Raw genomic sequence first — 6645 nt, forward strand, 5'->3', positions numbered from 1 at the left:
GTCGGCTGTGATTTTTGTGTGCAGCTCTGCATGTCCTAGTTTGACAAGTACTCTAACGTTGTATGCTCTGTTGAATTCGCTGTCGGTTTTCATATGTAGTTTTACGAGTGCCGCTCCTTGTCTCAAGGGATGTATGATGTTAATCCATCCTTGTTATTTTTCTAGAAGGAGTTGACATAAGGCGTGTCCTCCTGGGCCAAGTGGTTTTGTTGGTGGGGGCCTTGGTATAGGCTAACCCGCAGATAATGGCCTGCCATGGCAATTCTTTGAATCTATCTTCTAGGATGTAAACATCATTCGCGTGGTACCAGGTTGTCCTGCTCCAGTCGCCTAGTACTACTTGGACCATCCAGATAGGCTTGTCGATGCTTCTGATGAAGCCGCGTTTCCACGTTTATTATTAGATATTGGTTTGATGTGCGATATTCGTAAACGATTAGGATGTACTATGCGGCTGTTTTTCTTTATTTTGATCTTTACATTATTTTTATTTAATATCTCTAAAATTTCATGAGGTCCGGTATACTGGTCTCCGAATTTACCTGGTTTCGGTCCTTTTAACAAGAATACCTGATCTCCGGGTTTAAAGGTCTGAGGGTTTAATTTTTTGTCGTAATATTTTTTTGATTTGACTTTTGCTGTTACTACGTTTTCGCGCGCATTACGTTGAATCGTGTGAAGTTGTGTGACAAGATTTATTAAATAGTCTTCATAATTTGCTAATTTATCTTCAGGTGGAAGAAGTTCATTTGACGGAACTCGTGCTATTTTTCCGAAAACTAGTTCGTACGGAGTGTGTTTTGTGGCTTCGTGTATGTACGCTAGTATTATAATTGAACATAGCTAATCCGATCCATCTGTCCCATTGTTTTTGCTCGTTTGCGTATTGTTTTAAGTATTCGCTGAGTGCGTGATGTGATCTCTCCAATGATCCGTTTGATTGAGGATGAAAAGCTGTTATGCGAAATTTTCGTATTTTGAATAATTTGGCAATTTTCTTCATTAAATCGCTAATAAAATTTCTTCCTTGATCTGTAAGTATAGCTTTCGGCGCTCCGAGCACGCAAATAAAACGGTCTACAAAGGCTTCCGCAATGGTTTCTGAGGTTTGGTCAGGTAGCGGTATCCCCATACAATATTTTGTTAGCTGATCTTGTAATGTTAATATATTCGTTGCCTCTTTCGGTCTTAGGTAGTGGGCCTACGATATCCATAGCTACTTTATCAAGCGAAGTGCCAGGCGTGTCTGTGATTATCATTGGTTGTTTTGTTTTAACTCGAACGAGTTTTTTCAGTTGACATTGTAAACATTGTTGTATGTGTTTTTGAACGTCTGATTTCAAATTTTCCCAATAATAATTGTGTTTAATTCTATTATATGTTTTGGTTACTCCGCGGTGTCCTCCTGTTGGTGAGCAATGCATTTCGTCGATTATGACAGAACGCAAATCCTTCGGTAGATATTTAATTTGTCCATTGCAAATAATTATTTTCGTAGTTGAGTTAATAAATATCAATTGTAGTTGTACCTTGATATTGTTCCAGGGAACGTTATTAATGAAATCGGTTTTTGCAATGCTAATTGTTTCTAATTTTAAATTTTTGATAACGTTATTTAAATCTTTCAAGGTTTTTAAGATGTGATCTAGAGTTGCCGTAGGGCCTACTCGTTGTTCGTCGTTAACAGGTAGCGCGATATGATAGTAGTGTTTGTATTTTATGGCCTTGGCTTTGCCCAAGGTAAGAGATCCTAAATTTGGTAGTTCGTTTCGCTCGGAAAGTTTCTGAGATCCTGAGTCTAAAGGATTTCCTTGGGTGTCGACAAAATATGCTACGTTATCTTTTCGTAGGAATAATAATTCGCGAGAATCTATGATGTTGCTTTTAATTATTTTATTTTCGATAATTCTGGGTTTCGCTTTCCTTGCCTTTAGATTTTGATTTATAATGTCTTCTTCGTCTTCTTCTTCCTCTTCGGTGTCGAGGTCCTTGTCTGATGTGTCGTTTTTTTCTTTGTTTTGTTCAATATTATCTTCTTCCTTAGTGGTTTTTTGTTTATTACCTTGTCCTGCAGTTTGGCTTCTTGTCTGTATCTTGTCTATTCTGTCTTGTTTAGGTGGATCGTGTATTAATACTTTTTCTGTAGTTTGTATTATGGTCGGTTCATTTATTTCTTCGAGTGTAAAAGGTATAGAATCGTTATTGTTTTTGACAAAATTAGCTTCAGGTATGGGTTCTTCGTTATCTGAGAGATATAAATGAAAATCGTCTTCCTCTTCTTCTTCTTCGCTATCTGATTCTTCTAACATTTTTGAAATTATTTCTGCATCTGCGGGGTTGTTTGGATTTAAGGTTTTTCTTTCTTTTATTAGTTTACAATCGATTTCTTCTAGATTTATTGGATTTCTTGATAATGCGTCTGCATTTACGTTAGTTATTCCTGCCTTATATACGACATCGTAATCGTATTCGGCTAATTTTAGTCTCCAGTGTAATATTCGCATGTTTGCGTCTTGAGCATTTTTAAACCATAATAATGGTTTATGATCGGTGACTAATGTAAATTTTCTCCCATATAAATACGGTCGAAAATGTTTGACGCAATATACTATAGCTAAAGCTTCCTTTTCGTATGTGTCATATTTTATTTCGTTATCGGTGAGGGTTCTAGAAGCGTACGCGATCGGTCGGTCTTTATTTATTTCTCCCTGTGATAATATTCCTCCTATTGCTATTCCTGATGCGTCTGTGGTTAAGATAAATGGTTTCGAAAAGTTAGGATATTGCAATACAGGTTCTTCACATAATTTTTGTTTTAAAATTTCGAATGATTCTTCTTGTACGGCTGTTCATTCAAAGCGGGTGTCGTTTTTCAGTAAAGAAGTAAGTGGTTTTGCAAATTTAGAAAAGTTCGGTATGAATCGTCTATAATAACCTGCAAGTCCCAAAAATTGTTTAATATTCTTCGGTGTTTTGGGTCTCGGAAATTGTTGTACTGCTTCTAATTTTTTTTTGTTCAGGTTTTACTCCATCTTTGCTAATTACGTGTCCTAAATATGTTACTTCATTTTTTAGAAATTCACATTTGCCTGGTTGTAATTTTAAGTTGGCTTTACGAAGTCGCTCTATTAATGCGTTATATTTTCGTTCATGTTCTTCTACAGAGGTAGCATAAATAACAATGTCGTCCATATAGACAAATAATTCCTCGCCTTGTAATCCAGTCAATACTAGGTCCATTAATCGTTGAAAGGTAGCAGGTGCATTTTTTAATCCGAAAGGCATTCGGTCGAATTCATAATGACCGAAAGGAGTGGTAAATGCTGTTTTATGACTGTCGGCAGGATCCATTTTTATTTGATGGAATCCGGAAGCTAGATCGCATACTGAGAAGTACTGTGCTCCTCCTAATTGATCCAATATATCTACGATGTTGGGTAATGGATAAGCGTCACCGATAGTTTTGTCGTTTAACGCTCGAAAATCGAGAACCATTCTCCAGCGTTTGTTTCCCTTCGAGTCTCCTTTCTTTGGCACGATCCATATGGGCGTATTATAAGGTGATTGAGACGGTTTTACGATGCTTCCTTCTAACAGTTCTTCTACCTGCTTCTTTATTTCTTCTTTGTGTAATGGCGGGAATCTATACTGACGAGTGTTAATCGGTCGATCATCTATAGTGGTTATTTGATGTTGTAAAACATGAGTAGCGGTCAGTTTTTCTCCAGGAATATGAAATCGATCTTGACTGTTTGTTATTAATTTTAATACGTTCTCTTGTTCTTCTTTATTTAGATGTTCTAACCGCAGTAATTCCATAATTTGAGTAAATCGAGTTTCCTTTGGTTGTTCGGAAACTACTAGGCAGTTATGTAGATCGATATTTTCTACATTAATTTGGTGTTTTTCTTTATGATTTAATTTTCGTTTTCGTGGGAAATTTTTTATAATTTCTTGAGATTTGTCAAATAAGGATGCTGAGATTTTTGGAGACGGTCCTTTTTTATTCTTGACTGTTTTATTATTTATTTTTTCAATATCTTTATTATATTCTTGAGCTTCTTTTAGAAGATTTTCCATTGTAATTTGAGAGGTTTCTAATTCATTTTCATTATTTATAACAGATAATCCAGTTTTTGGAAATGTAAGTTTTGGAAGGGATAAACGATCCTTTGAATTTTTGGAAAAAGGTTGTGTCGAATTATGAAATGAGGTTTGGTAACTTCCCTCTTCGGAATCGACGGAGCTAGAATTTTCTGACAAGGTTTGACATTTTTCCTTCGAAATTCTAGGAATTTTTTCTTTTGGGAGATTTTTATAACTTTCTTCTCCAATAATTTTTGGATTATCAAAATTTTGAGAAGAGGTTTGGTAACTTCCCTCTTCAAGGATTTCTGGATCATTATAATTTTCAGGAGAGGTTTGGTAACTTCCCTCTCCAAGGATTTTTGATTTATTATAATTTTCAGGAGAGGTTTGGTAACTTCCCTCTAAAAGGATTTTTGGATTATTATAATTTTCGTTTAAATAATTTTTATTCCCTCTCTTACTTTTAATTTTATTCTTTCCTTGAATCATTATTGAAAATTCATCCTCATTGTCTCTAAATATCATCGTATCTTTATCTTCATGGTCTGTGTTAACGTTAGTCTGGTCGTTATCTGACCCTTCTTTCTTGTTATCAATAATTTCGATATCGTCGTTAAATAGTTCGTTCAGTGGTTTTAAACGAAGTGTCGGTACGCGAACTTCTATTTCTTCATCTAGAGTGCTTATGACATTTAGATATGCTTTTCCAGAAATAGTTTCTACGATAGTATCTCCTAGGAAAATTCCATGTTCTATTTTTAATTTCGGTATATATCCTATTTTAATCTCAGGGTTCTCTATCCTCACAAAAAATAGCGATTCTGATCTTGGAGATACTATTATGGTTTCCGGGGAGAAAAAGGGCACATTAATTCCGGAAATATCTAAATGTCCTTGAGCGTAATCTATTTTTGAAAAAGTTTGTTTGAAGAAATCGTTTCCTAATATTCCGGATTGTGGAATCGGAAAATCGTTGGCAACGATGTGAAATAATACCGGTAATTCAAAAAGTGTTAGTGTAATTTCTCCTAGGGTATAGACAGGATAATTGTTTATGCCATTTAATTTTAAAATATTCGAATAATTAATACTTGTATTTTTGGGCACAAAATTTTCTTTAATTATATTCGGTCCGGATCCCGTGTCTAACATAAAGGTTATTTGAGTGGTAATTTTATCGATTTCAACCTGTACCGTAGGCACGCGACTATGTTTGTCGAGGCTTACAGTTACAGGCCTGATTTCGGGTTCGTAGTTATTTACTTGGCTTGCCGCTGCACGGATGGGTGTGATGTTCGCTCGGCCCCCGATTTTACATCCGATGTCGAGGGTCCGTTGTAGTTTCCTTGCTCTTTTTCTTTGCGGCGATTGTTACTCGTAATTCGTAATTGACATGTATCGAGAAGATGGCCCTGTTCTTTGCAATATCGGCAGAATAAATTGTCTTTATGTGTTGGTATTGGATTGATTTTAGAGCGGCAATTTCTAGAGATATGGCCATAATTGTTACAAGTTTGACACACGATATTAGTATTGCGTTCATTTTGTTTCTTCCAACAATTATTAGCCGAGTGACCGGATTTATCGCACCATTGGCAAATTACTAAAGATTTATTTGTTTGTTGATTAAAGTTATTCTGTCGACATGATTTTGCATTATGACCAATCTTAGAGCATAATTGACAAGTAATGACCTTTTCCTGAATTACGTTAATTGATTGTCGAGATCGTGGGTCGCGTAACCGACATTTATCTGCGCTATGCCCGCGTTTTTTACAAATTTGACAGATTAAAATATCCGTTCCTGTGTTTCCGAAAGGATTTTGATTTTGTGGTGAAAGTTGAGTGAGCTTTCGACAACTACTTGCTGCATGTCCTTCTTTATAACAGATTTGGCAGACTTCTCGAGATAGATTAACAGGTAGCGGTGAATGTTGACTTGATTTAGCGCCTTGTCGTAAATCTGTCATTTGTTGAAGCTCTCTTTCTATTTTTAACGCGTCGGCCACGGTTTCCTGTACGTTTAAGTCTCGTGCTATTCTTTGTTCTATTTCGGGTTTTAGTCCTCTAATAAAGCATTTACACATATCTGTTTCTATAGTTGCTTTTATATCCTGTTCAGGCATGGCGTTCCCTGAGCTTCGATATGCCTCTAGTATTTGTTTTCCGAGAAGTTTAACCCGATTCGCGTAAGTGACGACATCTTCATTATTTTTCTGATAAACGCAACCTAATTCTCCTTGTAATTGATAGACATTTTTGGAGGGACCGTAAATTTTCTTCAAATACGTTGTTAATGCAGCTACGGTATTAAAATCTTGATCTTGTATAGTACGACGCGCTTCCCCCACTATTCGCGTTCTTATAATTTTAGCGAATTGACACTCTGCCTCTTTAGGGAGCATAGATTTTGCTTCCTCGCATCCCTCAATAAAATAATTTAGTGGGGTGTTACTACCGTCAAAAAAGGGAACGGCTTCGACCGCGTATTTTAAAGTGGCGAAAGGATTAGCGTTAGCCATGTTTATTGGTGGACTTCCGGATTCGCCGTTAGAA

Source organism: Prenolepis imparis, unplaced genomic scaffold, assembly GCF_030444845.1.
Source record: "Prenolepis imparis isolate NDT839.2.m4 unplaced genomic scaffold, iyPreImpa1.0 SCAF_37, whole genome shotgun sequence".
Taxonomy (NCBI): domain Eukaryota; kingdom Metazoa; phylum Arthropoda; class Insecta; order Hymenoptera; family Formicidae; genus Prenolepis; species Prenolepis imparis.